Consider the following 18,975-nt stretch of genomic DNA (forward strand, 5'->3'; position numbering starts at 1 on the left):
ACTGTAGCAGAGAATACCTTATATGATTCAAGGAAATGCAATTATGGGAAAGAATGCAACCCAGAAATAACTTCATATGGTTTCAATCAAAAGACAAGATAATCACTTTTTCCCCTGTGACTACTCACTCCCCCCAGTATGCAATATGGAGAGATGGAAATGAGGGCACACGGGTTTCAGAAATACAATCAATAATGCAGTTCAATCCCAGTTCCACCAGCAAGCTTAGAGAGACACATGAATGATTTTAAAACACAGGTCAAAACGCTTTTGAATGTGATTGCAATGGATGGGAAAATATACTACATTTATTTGAATTCACTAAAGGAGATTCAGCACTAGTGAGAATTACTTTAGATGGGTTCAGGTCAACACTAGCAATGATTCATGAATGATTATCAAATTGAAAACGAATTTCAGCAATTGAGAACAAGAAACAGCTATTTTGACAGAGAATGATATTGAGCCAAATTGCAATTCGCTGCAATTTTTCCGTGTGTACAAATCGTGATTAGGGAAAACCTATAATGAATTGGAAAGCCGTTTTATGTTTGTTGGAAAGTTTAGCTTTAAAATGACAGTTAGAGTTTGGTTCTAGGACGTGCGGTTCAAAAGTTACAGAGGTTTTGTGAAGGTAGATTTTGCAGAAAGAAAGTCAAGATTTCAAAATGACAGATGTGCTTTACAGATTTGAAATCAACAGGATGGACACACGATTCTATAATGCAGTTCTGGACAGGTTGAGATGGATGGAAGAGGATTACTTTAAACTAAGTGATTGGTTATGGACAGTTCTAGACTAGATACTCACTCCTAGGCTTTGTAATGGAATGCGCGTTGTCAAAGATCTGGTCAAGGGTTTTGGCTTCACTCTCGCCACCGGATGGTCTCAGGCCCTCCGGGTTCTGCGTTCAGCACTGCACGTGGTCTGTGGCCCCTTGAACTGGATCTGATGGGTCTTGGATTACAGCACTGCTTTCTGGGTCTGGACCTCGGTTCTAGCACAGGGTTCTTAGCTAGAAGCAGACAGCTCAGCCCGGCTGTTGAATGCGAGAATCAGGTTTGCAAAAGATTCTGAAGCCTGCTGAAAAGGATTCAGCTTTTGGTTTAGGCCTCTCTGCTTCGAGGTTCTAGAGTTTGGGTTCTAGAATTCTGGTCTCCTGATCTAGATCTGGAGTCTGGAGTCTCTGTCTGGATATTGTCTGGATCTGGCCTGGCAGAGTGCTTTGCAGGAATCGGTGAGTAGTGGAAAAAATAGAGTGTTCTATCTGGGTCTCAGCAGTTCCTATTTATGTATTTCCAAAGGGGGTGGGGAGGCTGATTCTACAATGCCCAACCCTCTAAGGATCCTGATAGGTCATAGAATTTCCTGTCCCCTGATTTGAGACAGGAGCAGCGTGTCACCCGGTGTCATGTTCATGGCTTAGGTGAAAACACTCCCATTCGCTTTCTCATAGAAAATCAATTTTACCCAAAGACATATTTGCCAAATACACAAGTTGTTCATGATACATATACACATCACAGATTAATTAAGGCATGTCTCTGTTCAAGTCCCATGTTCCTACAAGCTTGGGTTCAGAAATTTCAACATTTCGCGCTTTTGGTGGGTGTCCCAATATTTATTCTGTTCCAAATTTGATACATGCATGCATATCCTCTCTGGGCATATTACTGTAAGTTCTTATGTTCATACCAACAACACTGCAGCTGTGATATTTATAATTCCGGGGTTTGGTCTCAGAACATCACACGGCGTCCAGCTTAGTCTTAAATTGTGGGTGAATTTTTCATTTTAAGAATCCCAAAGTGTCATATTTTTCTCAGCTTGGTAAAATTTGTTATACGCAATTTTATAAAACATATATTTGCTGTGCTACCTGAATCCACAATGGTTTGTCTCCGTCCATAAAGCTGTCTAACTCAGAGGTCACATGTCCTGTGTCTCCCAGAGCAGTTGTTGACAGTTACACCCGAATTTAGCATATTCTATTCAGTTGAAAGACTCTATTGTCTTGACTGAGAGCAACAGGCCAGGGTGCCGCTCCCCAGTTCCTGTTCACACCAGCTTGTCAATCTCTTATCCAAGGGCAGGGGATGCTTCCTTTGTCCAGGGAAAAGGTGTGAAGGGTTCTCAGGGACAGAAAGCCTCTTGAAGTTTTAACTAAATCAGATTACCTTCTGGTCAATTGCAACATAGTTCCTTGTAAAAAAAAAACATGTATAAATTTACAATAAGCAACATATCTTAAATCAAGTCTTTTTCCACATTAAATCAATGTGTGGCACTCTATATGGCATTTTGATGGAATTCTCTTCTTTGGCATATTTGACTTCTGAAACACCAGTTCTCCTGTTAGAATTATAAATCGTCAGCACCTGACAGAGGCGAGTAACGGTACTACACCCATTTTGACAGCTGTCTTTCCATCAGTATCTTTAAAATAGGATTTTGCTCTGATAGCATAGTATTCTTGCTGATAATGGGCCTGATCACGACTTCAGCGGTAATGCGGCGGATTATCCGTCAGATGTAAATAGTGCTAACGCCAAGGCCCCCGGTGGATAATCCGCCAGATCACGAGTTATCGTGCATGCGCCCTGGTCCATGGCGTTATCACGAATAGCACGAACCTTTAAATCCGGCGCACCGGACAGGGTGATAAAGCCCAAATTCAGTGACCAGGAGCTAGCAGTACTGGCCGAGGAGGCCGAGATACACCACGAGGAGCTGCAACAGCGCAAAACAAGTGGCCAGCACAGAGCACAAATATAGCGAACCATTAGCCAAAGGGTCAGTGCTGTGGGGCGCGTGCCCCGGGATGGGGAGGATTGCTGCAAGTGCCTGAACGACCTGCGCGTGCGAGTCCATGGCTTCCTGTCACAGCACAGGAGTGCAAGCAGGGCCACTGTAGGAGGCCCACCCCCACCCGAACTCACAACTTGGGAGGAGAAAATGACAGCCCTAATATATGTTGGCACCATTGAGGGCATTGGTGGAGCAGAGGCAGGCACTGGCATCGACCCAACTGCAGGTGAGTCCCACTCCCAAATGCATGCAGCTGAAAGTACCACACATGCAGACCCTGAGTGAATGAATGCGAAGACATGTGTGTGAGGTACTGCATACACCCATAAGTGAGGATTACATCCATTGAACCGTAGTGCTACCTAGTCGACCCTGCACGTGCAGTGCATGAATGACAGGGGCAGGGGATAGACATCCATAGCCATAGGACAGCTACGTAGAGTTTGAGTGTGCATGAATACACCCCCAAAACCCAGAGCGCAGTGCACCCCAACCACGCATGCAATTTTGTCACTCCGACATTCAAATTCAATGTACCTCCATACACACTCAAAACAAGCACCACATGGCGACTGAACAGAATGCAAGTTGAATGCCTCATTATTACTGTCTTCAATCACACTTGTTGGCATGACCTGCATCACACAAATATATGTAGCATTGAACTCAAACCACACCCTATGTACCCCACAGGCTCACGTCGATCCCAACGGGACGAAGATGATGGGGAGGAGGCCACACCAACACAGCGCCCATGGCAGCGCCCCTCCCCCAGCACCAGCACCCCACAAAGAGGCTGCACGGAAAGGAGGCGACCCAGGCCAACATCCACTTCACCCAAAGGCAGCACCACCAGACAGCAGCAGCAGCCACATGGCCGCAGGGAGGCAACAGCAAGCTTGCCCCAAGCCACCAGTCACAGCCCCGGTGCTGAGGGACAGAGGTCTGGATCGGAGCCCGACATGGGAGCAACACCTCCACGTGGCCATCATGCCGGAGGACAACACTCTCCCAGAAGCTTTGAGGCCGAAGGGATGATCACACCCCAGGGAAGCCCAAGCCTAGGCACACAGCATGCACAAAGTCGACATGTACCTGTGCGTCGTGTCCGCACACCGCAGCCGGACGTGGACACGCCATCATATGGCAGCCCAGAAGACCGGCACTCTGAGCCAGGCAGCCCATTCCAAGCTGGCACCATGTCGCCATGCAGCCCCCCCTGACAGCACACAAGTCGCAGGCCACCACATGACACACCAGGGGTGCCCTTCGTCAGTGGGGCCGCAGTGATGGGCCGACTCGACATTATTGAGGCCAAACAGGCCAGGGTGGAATCGATGGGCAAGGTGCAGTGCTGGCACATCAAGGCTGTCAGTGCATCTATACGGAATGGGTACAAATACATAGCGCGGGACAATGCGCGCACACGCCGTGTCGTAGAACAATGTACCGCTGCCCTGACAGGCTTCGGCCAACGAGTGAGGGAGTTGACGGAGGCAGTCTCAGCACTTGCTGAGCAGACAAGGGAGGGAAACAAACTCATGCGACAGCACATGATGGCCACTGCTTCAGTCCCTTCGACATCGACCACACCCACGGAGGGTTCCCTAGAGCCATCTCCTAGGCACCGGTCTATGCACCACCTAAGGGCACGCACACCAGAGGGACCCGGAAAAGGAAAGCGCCTGCGACCATCCTAGTGGTGCATGGCATCATTGTTGGTGCCCTGATGAGACACATGTGCCTATCTGCACAGTTGGGGGGAGTTCACTGGGGGAGGGGGGATTGTGTGCTGGGTGTTTACTGGGGGGAGGGAGGATTGTGGGCTGGGTGTTTACTGGGGAGAGGGGAGTGTGTGCTGGGTATTTACTGGGGGGAAGGGGAGTGTGTGCTGGGTGTTTACTGGGGGGAGGGGGAAGTGTGTGCTTGTTGTTCACTGGGGGAGGGGGATTTGTTGTATGGAAAATAAATCACATTAGAAAAATCACAATGCATGGACAGTAGTGATTGTTACTGATGCAATTTAATGTTGAAGTGACATATTTCCAATTTACCCATTACCCATTTCTAAAAGAATCCATCAATCAATTCCTGTCTGGCCAACCTCCCCTCCCTCAGCCCAATCCTTTGTGCATGTGCAACACCTTATGGCACTTCATCTCCCTCACTACCATCCTCGGTGGCTGCACATGAGCATCAGGGGGCAGTGGCATATTTCTGCGACAGCAGATGTTATGCAGCATGGCACATGTCAGTACAATTTTGGCAACTTTTTCTGGTGCATACATCATTGCCCCTCCCGTGCGGTCGAGGCACCGGAAGCTTGCCTTCAGTAGTCCAAATGCCCTCTCCACGCAGATCCGTGTACGGGCATGGCCAAGGTTGTATGCCCGCTCCGCCTCCGTGTGTGGGTGACGCACAGGGGTCATGAGCCATGTGTACTGGGGATATTCAGAATCACCTGCAGGGGAGAGAAAGCCGGTATGGGGACAAGGTAAGTCCAGTGGGTGTACAGAGCTCTGTCATCAATGTCATTTTGCCATTTTTATCATTTGGCCTATAACATTGTGGAGTGTGCTGTTCTACGGGCACGATTGAATCAATGGGGTCATCTCCACTTGGTACGCCTATGTTTCTGTATGTAACAGTACTCCTTTACTTGTCACAGGATAAGGGGGGCCTTCCATCTACTTCTGCATGACAGAAGTGGCTGCCTCATGTGTCATTGCAAATCCATTTGGCTAATGTTGCATTTGCTGGTCGTTACTATTCTGTACTGTTCTCCATGCATTTCCCTGGCCATTTTGGGGACAGTGTTCGTGGGATGTACATTGTCATTACTCGGCCTACTTATGAGTGGTGCATTTGTGGATGTGCCAGTTTATGGTTTGGAATTTCATTGCTGTCGGGTGGGCAGGCTGGGATTTCTGTACTGTATCAGTGTTTGGAGCCATGGTGCTACTCACACAGGAGGCTTTATTGTGGTGGGGCTTCCATATGTCACTGTGCCGCCACATGTCTTACATCCTGCATGGGTGTGTTCTGCTGTGTTGGACATGTCCAAGGTTTATCGTGCAAGGTGCTTGAATGTGAATGCTGCAGTAATGCTGCTGCCTATTGGGAATAATGGATTCTGTGACAGGCACCATCTGTTGTGGATTGACTTTATGTTATACATTTGTACTCACCCAGTAGCCATGTGTTTTGGCCTCAATGCCTTTCCATGTACGCCGGCAGGGTACTGTTGCGCAGGACCATGGAGTCATGGGTGGTTCCTGGGTAGCGGGCACAGCAGTGGCTGAAGGTGAGGTCAGGACCACATGTCATCTGCACGTTGAGGGAATGGTACTGTTTACGGTTACTGTAGGCAGCCTCATGTGCCTGGGATGGTATGAGTGCCACATGTGTGCAGTCCAGGGCTGCTATTACATTCGGGACTTGGGCAATGGCATAGAATTGAACCTTCAGCTGGTGCAGCTGTGCCTGTGTGGCTGGCAATGCAATGTGTTCGTTCACATGATTCAACGGTGCATCAAGCACCTGTCCCAGCATGGCACTGAATGTGGACTGGGCCATTCCATGCATCATGGCAACGGTATGTTGGTAGCTGCCAGTCCCAGGAAATTGAATCACAGACACAAGCTTCACTAGGGGAGGTACTGCCGTGCTGGTGGCTATGCGGCTGCCAATGTCACCCTGGATTGTGTCCAGCAACTGGGTGATGGTTGCCCTGTTCAGCCAATATTCTGTCACCAACTGACCATCAGTCAGGACCCAGGGTGTTGGCCTGACCCTGGGGATGGCTGGACACCTTGCTGGTGCTGTTCTCCCCCTCCTTCTCCTCATCCCCACTGCCCCCTGCACTCCCAGGGCCCTGGCCTGGTTGGCTGGCCTCTGTAGCTCCAGGTGCATCAGGTTGAAGTCCACATCAAGGGTCCCGGCTCCAAATGGCAGCATGGTGTTGGGGAGGGTGTGTTGTGCATAGGTGGGTCCTTTGTAGGCCTCTGATTTGCAGTGGTTCCACCTGGGCCCTTAATGCTGTGGCCTGTGTTCTGTTACCTCCAGCTTTTTGCTGGAGGTATTTTCGGCGGATTGTCCGCCGCTTTTCTGGAGCTAATAGCGCCTACGCCGGACTCATGATTGCTGATGTTTTAGCGCAAATGGTTCCTGGCGCTGTTATGGCCGGCGCTTGTACAGCCGGCTGTACTTGCACCGGCTGTAATGGCGCCGGCGGTATTTGGACTCGTGATCCGACGGACCCTTAAAATCAGCTCTAATAGCGTTACCACCGATTTTAAGGGTTACCGCCAAAGTCATGATGAGGCCCATTGTATTGATGTGGATTCTTGCAGTAGAGTAATGTGAAACACCCAACAAAGAGGTTGGATCTTTTAGGTGCTTTGTGAGCAATGATTTTAGCACATTTTTGACAATCAAGAAAACGGATTCCCAACAGCTCTGTGTTTCTTTTGGCAATCAGCATTGCTATTTCCAAGTGGTTTCAGGCTACTTGGAGGATAGCTCCATGGTGGCTTTGGCCAGTGATCTCCTGTGCTCACTAAGATAGGCAAAAGTGGATGGCAGCCTATCTTTCAGATTTTTACTGCGCATTTTTGGATGATTTTGAGCGAGCAGCATGCTTTCCAGTGGCCATTCTGATGTTTCTGCTGCCAGCAATGCACAGTACTGTTGCAGGGCTCGGTTAGTGGGTTAAGACATCCCACAAGCCCCCCTCTTGCGATTGGCCATTGAACTTTCATCGATGGAACTTCGCAAGACCGGGATGTCCGCATCATCTCTACGGATTCCGCAAATGGCAAAGTTCAGCATCTTTTCCTCTATCAGGGGTGGATCGATCGGTTCTCCTCGCCAGTCCTGATGGGAGTATTGAGCGCTACCCCGTGCCCCTCGGCACTTTGCTCCCGGTCCCCGGGTCATTCTCCTTGGTCAGTCTCCATGGTTTCTCTCTCCTAGGATGACAAAGCAAAAAGGCAACAACATATTTGTAGATATTTCCCCATCACTATTAATGTAGTGGGGCGGGCACATACATTTTTTAAATCACAAGACATTTGCATTCTTATTATTGTATTTTATAGACTATGTGTGGAATGGTTTTAGAGTTGGAATTTTATTAATCTGGAGTGGCCCCCTCTGGGGTTCCAGAGGACTCCTCCCGTTGCTGCAGAGTGTGCCTGGGATGGCAACACTTTAGCTGATTAATATGGACCCACTTATCTTCCCCCTCTGCCAAACTGCCTTTGGGGATGCAGATCTTGTAGGCGACTGGGGAGATCTTGTCTACAATTTCAAAAGGTCCCTTCCAGGTAGGCAGAAATTTCCACTGTTTGGCCTGGTTCCTTTGGAAATTATATAGATAGACCCGGTCTCCTACATTGTATTCTTTTGTGGTAGTCTTCAAGTCATAGTGGGTCTTCATGCTGATCTTTCTAGATTCCGCTGAGCATAGGCAAAAGCATGTTGAAGGTGTTTTCTTAAATTTTCAACATACTCGTGAGTTGTGGAGGCATTGATCAATGTCTGCTCTTGGGTTCTATAGAGCAGATGCTGGGGAAGCACCATCCTGCATCCAGTCATCAGCTCAAACTGTGACATTTTTGTTGCAGATGAAGGGGTAGATTTGATGGCCATTAGGACAAGAGGTAAACGAATATCCCAACTTGGCCTAGAATCTGCCACAAATGTTTTTAATATGCTCACAATGGTTTTGTTGTAACGTTCTACTGCACCACTAGAGGCTAGCCGGTAAGAAATGTTTAGCTTCCTTTTAACCCCAGGTATCTCACACATCTTTGTTATTACTTCGCTGGTGAAATGGCTACCTCTGTCTGACTCAATCCTTTGGGGTATGATATGATATGGCAGTATCATATCATATCATGATGGTAGTCCAAAACGGGAAAAGATGTGGTTGATCATCAGGGCAGCTGCTGTTTCTGCCTTGCAGTTTGGGGCCGGGAAACATTCCACCAATTTAGTAAATAAGCATGTCATGGTCAACATGTACTTATTCCCCCTAGAAGAGCGAATCACGGGCACGATAAAGTCGACTTGTAAATCTGACCATGGCAGTGTCATCCCCCTCTTTTGGAGAGGTGCACGGTGTGTGAGGGATGTTGGCTGAAATTGTGCACACACAAGACAGTTGAGAGATCATTGTGAGCATTTGTCTGGGACCTAGTGATAGCAGTGACCTGGATTTCCCCCAACAAGGACTCGACCTCAATTAGATCCCCTTGGATGGCCCCAGTTTTGGCCAGCTGATCAGCTAAGTCATTTTTTTTTTTTTTTTTTTTTATTTTATGTTTAATCCCTTCGGATTTTTTTTTACAAAACGAAGAATACATAGCTGCAATTCCCCTCCAATGTTTCCAATGGTTAGTATCTGATTTCCGGAAGGTCTCAGGTCTCAAAGAGGGACGAGGCGAACAGCTGAAAATGGTTCGTCTGGTGTCTTGGCGAGCTGGTGAGAACCTGCATGGCGGGAGCTCTGGCTTGTGACTGGTCTATATTTGCGCGATCTACAGGCGGGCAGCTAAAGGCTAAGCTTCTACAGAACATTTTGAATTAATGATGTATTGCATGATGTTTACAGTCGCCAAGGCCCAGCCCTGTTTATCGCCTGCAATCAACTTGTTCCAACAGGTCTCCTCGTCGGTTGCTGTGAAGTCGGAGATGCAGTTCTTCAAATAGATACCCCGAATCTCTCGAGTCTTAGGGCAATTCAACAGGAGGTGGCGGATCGTTTCTTTTTCTGTTCGGGATTTGCAGTAACGGCATTGACTTGTGTTTGATCTGCCTCTTATTGCCAAGATCTCATTTGTCTCCAGGAGATTTAAACGGATTCTCAGAAAGTAGAGCCGAGCTGCTCTACTAGGAAAAAGTTTAAGGTATGTTTGCAGTGTGTCCTGTTTTTTGAAGAACGGTGGAAGATGGCTGGTAAGTTTGTATTTATTAGCTGATTCTATGGTTTGAATCCAGTCCCACTCTTTGATTTTTTTAGAGGTTTTGACTGGGTTGGTTATCAGCTCTTCCTTACAACTGTCGGCTGAATGTAGGAGGGCCAGCATGGTGGATTCCCATCTCAGTAACGAGTTACATGATTTCATTTCCAATTCCTGATTTATCAGGCGATAAACGTAAGGGCTCCCTGGCATGATGCATTTCCTGTATAGTAGGACGCTATTCAACGCCACCGAGGTACTCAAGGATAGCAAGCCCAGTTCTCTCCTGAGCGGCGCTATCGGTGTCGATTTCGGGAGACCCAGTATTTTCCTCCAGAATAGCGCCTCCAATTTGGGCCACAGTTCTGCCGGTAGATTAGGCATAGCATCTGTACCATAGGTTACAGTAGGGATGACCTTTTTTTTGTAGAAGTTCCTTACTGGAATTATGGAGTAACGACCGAATTTGAGGTCAATTGCCTTTCCCTGGTTCGATAAGTTCTTAACTTTATCGATAAGGGTTTCTTGCATTGATTTATCATTCGCCGAGCTGTCAAGTGTGACTCCTAGATACTTAAAGCTATACACCTTTTCGATTCGGATGGAGCCGAGGCAGAAGTTGGACTTTTCAGCTTTTCTTGGAGTTTTTTGGAGTCTCATTGTTTTAGTTTTAGACACATTGATTTCCAAATTGTTTTCTTCCATATACTTTTGCAAGTTGTTTAACTGCCGTTGGAGACCTATAGGTGTCTGGTCTAATAGGATCAAATCGTCGGCGTAGAGTAGGCGGCTAATCAAGGTTCCTCCCAATTTCGGTGGAAAGGAACGGATTAGTGTTTCGGAAGCTTGAAAGTCCCCTAGGTAAGTCCAAAAGAGTGCGGGGGCGAGGGGACATCCTTGTTTTACCCCTCTCGATGTTTTTATCTCCTCCGACAGGAACCCTTGTTGGTTTAACCTTACTCTCATTGATGTATCTGAGTATAGGGCTTTGATCGGGTTCAGGATCTCTGGTGGGCATTTCCAGTTGGTTAATTTCTGCCATAATCTGGTACGGTTCACTTTATCGAAGGCCTGTGTTAGGTCAATAAACGTGATGTATAAGTCTGGTTTGCCTTCGAATATCTTGCTTTTCAGAATGTTCAGTATCATGATGTTCGCGTTCGTACCCAGGTTCTTCTTGAATCCTGTTTGAAAGATGTCTTGACAGGGGGCGTTGGTTGCCCATCTGAGAAAATGTTGCAGGAGGAGAGATCCAAATAATTTCCCTATCGAATCCAAAAGTGCTATTGGGCGAAAATTCGATGGGTCCGCTCTATTTCCCTTTTTATAGATCGGGACTATGTTCGCACGGGTCCACGATGGCGGTATTGATCTGGAAGTTGCACAGCGCGAAAAAATTATACTCAAGAGGTGTGACCATGCTTCAGGGTGAGTTTTAAGATCAACATTTGTTATCCCGTCCGGGCCAGGGGCGCGGGATGGTTTTAATTTCTTTATCTGTGACAGGATCTCGTCTTCGTTGGTGATATTGATCCATGGTGAGGTGATGTCGGAAGTTTTATTCTCCATAGGTGTTAACTCCTTGAATAAGTTTGAAAAGTGGGCCTCCCATACTGCCGCCGTAATCCCATTTAGTTGGTCGGGGAGAGCGCCTGGCGTAGTCGAGTGGATAAGGGTCCAGAAGTCTCTGGCATGATTGCCATTAATTGCCCTAAGGATATTTTCCGCATCTTGCTGCAACAGGTTATGTCGATAACTTCTTAGCCAATTTTTGTAGGATTTTTCGGCTATTAATGCTGCCGCAGGTTGGTTTAAGGTCAATGCGAGTCTTTTTGCTCTCCTTAGTTCTCTCTTTTTCTCCTGTATAAGTTTATCGAATGTATGTCTCCGCTGCGATTGGTTTTCCCTTTTTCTTCCACGTGGGGTACTAAAGGCTACCAACAGGGGCGTGTAATCAGTCGGTGGCTGCTGGTTTAGTACTGTGAGCGCTTTGTACGCTGTTGTTAACGAGTTTATTGCTTTTTCTGTCATTTTCAATCTGGTGCCTTGTGGTGTTAAATCAATGTTATTTGGCATCAAGATCTTGTTTGTCGCCACTGAGGTCCAGGTAGTTTCTAAGAGGTTGTGGTCACTCTCCTCTGTTCTTTTCACATTAAATGCAGTTGTCAGATTTAGTAGAGATCGCGAGACGAAGATGTGATCTATCGTAGATTTGGAGTTGGCTCTTTCCCAAGTTGGAGGCCTCTTTGGATCAGGAAAAGCGTGGTCAAGGTTTAGGAAAGATCGTGATTCCATTAATTCTAGCCATTTAGATGCCCTTTGATCGGTGAGAGGATCTTTCGATTTGGCGAGAGGCGGGTTATCAGGGTTGTGGCATTTAATGTTGAGATCCCCGCATATAAGGATGAGGTCGGATTTTTGGTTTAAGTGGATCTCATCGATATTTCTTTCCATTTCTTTGATGAATTTCGAAGTATTAGTCGTGGCCGGATTCCAGTATGTAGTGATGATGACCACCGATTTTGAGAGGCCCCCCGATTGCTCTGTTACGGACGACCAGTTTAGCTTTAACATCAGCATGTCTTGGGTCTCTTTCAGTTTTTCAATGTTCGTCAGGCCACAACCATTACGGATTGCGATCAGTAGGCCGGAGGTTGGTCTGCCTGTTAAACCTTTTTTTGCAGGGGCTATGTGGGTCACAAATCCGTCGATAATTGGAGGGTAAAGCAACCAAGTCTCTTGGAGGCAGATGATGTCATATTCCTGCCAATTGATTGCGCTTGAGGTGGTTAGGTGGTAAAAGCCTCTGGTATTCCATGAGCATAGTTTTGTACCATCGTGCATCCGACTGTGATGGTCCTTGGATGTGTCGGCGTTGGTTTGGTTCGCTGGTGGCTATTTTTGACGCTGGGACTTCAGAGCCTTAGGCAGCCATGACCACATAGACCCCAGAGTAGAGACTGATGTTGGTTTTGCCACGTTCGCATAGGTCACGTTTTGGACCTTGCTTTGAATTCGCCTTGGATCAGTTGATAGCCGTTCTTCTTGAGTGGTTCTCTGCGGAACCGGGGAATTCAGAATCGTTTGGGTTGAGGGGTCTTTCCCTCTTCTGATGTTTTTAGCAATTTTTGTGTTTTCATGGTGCTGTTTGTGAACGTGTTTTGTGTCGATTTTCACCTTTGGACGTGTCGTATTAGTTTCCGGTCTTGCATTTTTACCGGATTTTATTTCCCTGGTGGATTCCCTTAATTCGTACCCCATAGTTAGGAGGTCTTCTACTGCTGCTCTTAATGATTTATTCGTAGCAGAGGATGAGATGTAGAGGTGACAAATTGCTTTGTGGTGCCTATGACTCGGGTCGACTATCTTGATGTCGGCTGAATTCAGCGCACTTAGTTTGGGAATATAGCTGAAAAGGTCCAGGATTGCTCTTCTGTTAAGGATTACTTTATCTTGGTTCTCTTGAGTTTGTTCGAGCCTCAGGATCCATCTAATATGGGAGTCTTTTTGCGGTAAGGCTCTAGGTGACTTCATCGTTGTCCTGTATCTGTTGTAAGTTCTATCGGGACGAGCTGGGAATTGTCCGGCTTCAAAACAGGCATGGTTTGTTTCGTCATGTTCATGGTTTCGTTTCAACTGACGATAAGAGCGCGATCAGGCTTCGCGCTTTTGGAGAGGCGACGTTCTCGTTTTGTCGCGAAGACCATGGGAGGCGTAATATTTCCGGTCGTTATCTTGTTTCCTAGTGCTGATCTTTCTGCTGCTCTTTCGAGTAGAGAGTAGTGGATCAAGTCCTGGGTCTTCTGCATTAGATCTAGTTAGATGTTGCGCGAGTGACGTAGCTGGGTCGAGACTGGGTTTATCTTTCGTTGGAGGAGGTGTCAAATTCTCTGTTAAGTGTTGTGCAATATTCATCAGCTCTTCATTATTTAAGAACTCTTGGACCCCTCTCGGTGATGGGTTAGATTGATTATTTTCTTCCCGGGGTGGTCTTTGGTTCCCTTTCAGTGTTGGCTGTGGGACTGGTTGGGTTATTAGCCGTTTTATCAATGGTGGTAGATTACCCTTAGGCGAGACTTGGTTTTGAGTTAGTATTTCAGGGCTTCCAATACTCATAAATTTTGTAGCTCCTTCAACGTGGTCTTTTGTAGTTTTCCCGGCCATTAATTGTGAGTTGGAAGACGTTGTTAAATCTATGAATGCTACCGTTTGAGTGGCTTTTGATTCGCGCAATATGTGGGTAGGAAGCGAGCGCGCTTCTTTTTCAGAGTCATTTCCTTTGGAAATCGGTGATGAAAGGTGTTGTGGTTCCGGGAAGTCAGCCTGTTTACGATTCTGCTCTCGAGCCATTATATATCCTTCTAGAAAAGTCAATTTCGTTGACATGGCCGCCTGTAGTGATGTTTGGTCCTTCAGAGTATCGCCGATAGTCTCGTAGAGTTTAGTAAATGGGGCAAGAGCAATTGTCAATGCCGACATCAGAGTACACATGTCGAGTTTTTTTGGAGGCGGATCGTTTGGGATTGTTGAGCTTTGAGCGGGGGGGCTATTGCACCGTGTGATCGTTGGATTTATTGATGAGATTCCTGAGTTTGACCTTCTAGGGGGGTGGTCTAGTGAGTATCTTCTGTGAAGGTTGTAAGTATCCAGGTTGGAGAAAAAGGTGTCCAAGGGCCTTTCAGGTATTGAGTTAGCTTTGTGCGCTAGAGGAGGCTTTTTCGTCCGCGAGAGCTCCGGGGATGAGGTGTTCGATCTAGAGCACTCGTCTCTCCTCAGGGAAGAGGGATTGCTTGCTGAGTCTTTCCCTGGTATCGACTTCTCTACTTGCCCAGCGAGATCTTGTTTTTCTGAGGTTTCTTTTGTGGGAGTAGGAAAGGTCAATGGGGTTTTATCTATGTTGGATGGGTTTTGATTATCCATAGGACCGTTTCGGATCATCCCTTGGATAGCTCCTTTCTGCTGCACGGTGACCGAATGAAATGAGTGGCTGTCTTTGGGGCACGATGGATCGCTGTTGGCCTCAGTTGACACCAACGCGACCCCAGTGGTGTCTAAGCAGTTTGGCCTCCACTGTTCTAATGCCGTTGTTGCGGCCGCTTCCTTCGTTGTATTGCAATTTGTGGGTTCAGATGTTCATTTTGGAGAAACCAACCTGGTTGAAGAAGGATCTACGGAATGGTCATTTTCTTTGGTTGGTTTGGGGCCATCTACTGCTTTTGATTGACTCAGTAGTGATGTAATAGGTAAGGCGTTCAATCTACGTTGTTTGGTAGGAGGCGAGCTTTCAGAGGTCGCCTCCAGTATTTCCTCATCGGTCAGGTCTTGCCTTAATCCTTGGAAGGCCGTTGAATGTTTGCGGAAGAAGTCCGTCAGAAGCTTTAATGGTTGTTGATGTTGTATGCTTCCCTTTTTTGAGTTTTTTGTAGTGTTTACATTGCGGGGCTTGTTTAAGTGTTCGGACTGGTCCTTTAGATCTTGCTTTGTTGGAGGAGTAGCAATCTTTTTTTTCAATTTCTTTTTTTTTTTTTCCTGTATATTTTTGTAGTTTATTTTCCGGGGGACGCCCGTAATTCGTGGCCTTTTTTTCAAATTCGCTTGAGTAGGAGCTACTTCCCCCACCAGTTCTTGTACCTCCGTGGCTAGTGGAGATGTAGGGACCACATTGCGCCAGGTCGGCGTGTCTTCCTCTTCGGTGACTGCGATGACTGCGTTCCCCGCCTCCTGATGGATCTGGGCCTGGATCGTCAACACGGACGGGGGCGGGGTTAGCGGTGCTGGGGCCGCCTGGGGGGCCGAGAGACGGGCTGGATCGCGTCCCGTCAACGGCGCCGGAGCGGACCACCTTGCCCCTTCTGGAGTCACACTCTCCTCCTCTGCCACAAGTGGGGGCCCCGACCACATCCTCGCAACCTCCTCTGCGTCCGCGCCAACCTCCGATGGCCCGTTCCGGGATCTCAACGCCGCCTCCCCTCCGGGGGGTGGCGGAGCACCGGTCGTGGCCGGGGAGAGACGCGGATGGCGGTCGGCCGAGAGTCGGACGGGGTCGCACCCCGTCAGCAGCGCCGGCACGGACCCACGGGCCCTGTCAGGAATCACCCTCTCTTCCTCTGACCCGAGGGATGGTCCCGTCTTCAGCCTCGCCACCCCCTCGGCGTCCTCGCCATTATCCGACAGCCCATTCCGGGCTCTCAGCGCCTCCTCCCCTCCGATTGAGGCCGGAGCGAGGCGTGGATGGACCGAGGGCACCGAGGCCCCCGCAAGTTGGCTTGCCTTGGCTGGAACTACCACCGACCCCTTCGACACCTTCCCGAGCGGCACCGTCCGCGCACCAGAAGGTAAGTCCTGTGGACTCATGGTCAGGTCCAGAAGAAAGTTTGGAATCATTGGTGCAGGGGCTATGGCGTGGATCTTCTTTGAAGATTTAGTTTGTGTAGAATCTTGACTGGCATTGTCCTGCAACAAGCTTGTGTCGAGGGGGGGGTTTAGCGTGGTAATTGCTGTGTTTTTTTTAAAGATAGAACTTACGCTCGCACTTCTTAAGCATCTGCCCATGGCGTCTTCTAGATCTAGGTCTAGTTGGGCCAGTGGTGGAGCGGGCGTCTTGGCCAGCTTGCCTGGCATGACTGCAAGACTGCCACTCTCCGCCACTCCGCGTCCGCTCCGCGGAGGTAGTAGGTTTTTAAAGGCACTGTAGAAAGACTGGATAGGCACTGTAGAAAGACTTGCAAGGACAGACCAAGACTGCCACTCTCCGCCACTCCGCGTCCGCTCCGCGGAGGTAGTAGGTTTTTAAAGGCACTGTAGAAAGACTGGATAGGCACTGTAGAAAGACTTGCAAGGACAGACCAAGACTGCCACTCTCCGCCACTCCGCGTCCGCTCCGCGGAGGTAGTAGGTTTTTAAAGGCACTGTAGAAAGACTGGATAGGCACTGTAGAAAGACTTGCAAGGACAGACCAAGACTGCCACTCTCCGCCACTCCGCGTCCGCTCCGCGTAGGTAGTAGGTTTTTAAAGGCACTGTAGAAAGACTGGATAGGCACTGTAGAAAGACTTGCAAGGACAGACCAAGACTGCCACTCTCCGCCACTCCCAGTCATTTCCAGTTTTGTCTGGTCCCTCTACTTTGGAATGACCCTTGATCTTTTTCCAGTAGATGGTCATCCCATTCGAGGTGACCAGATCATCAATATTTGGATTAACTTCCCATGTTTCAAGGGTTTGTTGTTAGCACATAGCATGCCACTGGTTTTCCAGTTAACCAGGTGCTTCACAAGCCTGTTCCATACATAATCCAAATTTGTGATTATGACCAGTTCGTGGAGTTGATGTTGGACAGCAGTAAGGATGGCTTGATGCACAGCTATCGACTCTGCCACTTGGCTACTTCGGGGACCAATCTTGTACCCAGCGGAGGGTTCTGGGGACTCATTCACCCATGCATTCCATAAGCCGTCCACAAGTTCTTTTTCCCCGTTGTTGTCAACATGGTAAGAGCATCCATCCACATGGACAGTGGGCATTCCCTCACACTTGTCTTCTTCAAAGACTTTGTGTAGGGAATTAAGGTATGCCTCCATGTTGTCCTTGATATTTAGACTTTCGTCCTCGAGACAGTTTTCTCTGGCACAATCATGCAAGCCAGCCAGACCTTGCGCGAGGGGACTCTTCTTGTTTTGGCCATATCTGACCTCCACAGGAAAGCCTTGCATTGACAGAATCCAGGAAGTAATTTGGGAATTACTCACATTTCCGGCCCAGATTCTGTACCTTTGGAGATGTTGCAGAGGCTGGTGTGGAGTCCCCACTATGATGTGTTCCCCCTGGATAAACGGGCAGTCATTCTTCAATGCCCACACCATGTCCAGGAGTGCCTTCTCACAGTCGTTGAATTTTTCCTCCACAGCGGATAAAGTTTTACTCGCATAGGAGATTACTTTATGGACCTTGTCATGCTTTTGGTATAATACTGCAATCAAGCATGTATTAGAGAACCCTGTCTACAAGAAAAACTCCTTGTTTCTGACAGGGTAGGCTAGGCAAGATGCTTGTGAGAGGCTTCTTTTGAGTTGTCTTACTGCCTCGGATTGTTCTGGACCCCATTCCCACTTGACCCCCCCTTCAAGAGATGGATCAGGGGTCTGGTGATCTCTGTGTAGCCCTCCTTGAACTTTCTGCTGTAATTAGTCAGTCCAAAGAGGCTCCTTAGTTCCCGGAGAGTTGTGGGGTCCTTCATTTTCTGGAGTGCTTCCACTTTCTTTTCCTGGGGACAGAGACCCTGAGGAGTAATCTCATGCCTCAAGAAATTAACACGGGTTCTACACCACTGTGCTTTCTGAAAGGAAAGTTTTGCTCCGGAGGCCCTCAACTGTGTCAGAACATAACGGATCTCCGCTATGTGTCCCTCAACAGTTGAGCTTTTGATGAGGACATCATCTACATAAGCCAGGTTACCCCTCGCGCCCAGGTCGGGCATGGCCTTGTGTAGGAAAATGTTGAATTCATTGCCGGAGTTGATGTATCCGAAAGGAGTCTGAGTCCATGTATACTGCTGACCCCCAAAGGTAAAAGCCAGCTTGTATTGGTCCTCCGTACTGACAGGCACAGTCCAATATCCATCGGTCAGGTCTATTGCAGTGAATTCCTATGACCCCTGGATCTGGGCCTGCCCTTGGTCGATGTAGGGAATAGGCCATCGGGAAGTATGGACCCGTTTGTTGAGCTACCTAAGGTCGGCGCAAAGTCTCCACTGGCCGTTTGGCTTCAATATCCCCAGCACCAGATTATTGAAGGTGCTGTGGACTGGACGGATTATCCCGCAGGACTCAAAGTTCTTAATTATTTCAGTAAGGGACTCCATGGATGCGAGAGGCCAGCGCTATTGCTTCACAAACACCAGAGTCATGCCAGGGTCCGTGGGAATTGTTGTTGTGTGGATGACGGTGCGACCACAGTCATATGAGTCCACTGCAAAGAGATCTTGAAAATCCAAGAAAACTTGTTTCAACTTTTGCTTCTGCTCCAGAGTCTCACAGGCATCCGCTAGGTTGACTCTCTCTTCAACCATCTGCCTGAAGCCTGGAAAGACTTCTGGTTTCGCTATCTCAGCGGCCTCCTCCAACTGGGTGGAGAAGTCCCTGGTCAGAGTCCTGATTTGGACTGGTGGCTTCAGGTGGGAAAGGCAGCCCTCATGGACCTGGAAA

The sequence above is a fragment of the Ambystoma mexicanum genome, unplaced genomic scaffold (genome assembly GCF_040938575.1).
Source record: "Ambystoma mexicanum isolate Mex_15411 unplaced genomic scaffold, UKY_AmexF1_1 Mex_scaf82, whole genome shotgun sequence".
NCBI lineage: Eukaryota > Metazoa > Chordata > Amphibia > Caudata > Ambystomatidae > Ambystoma > Ambystoma mexicanum.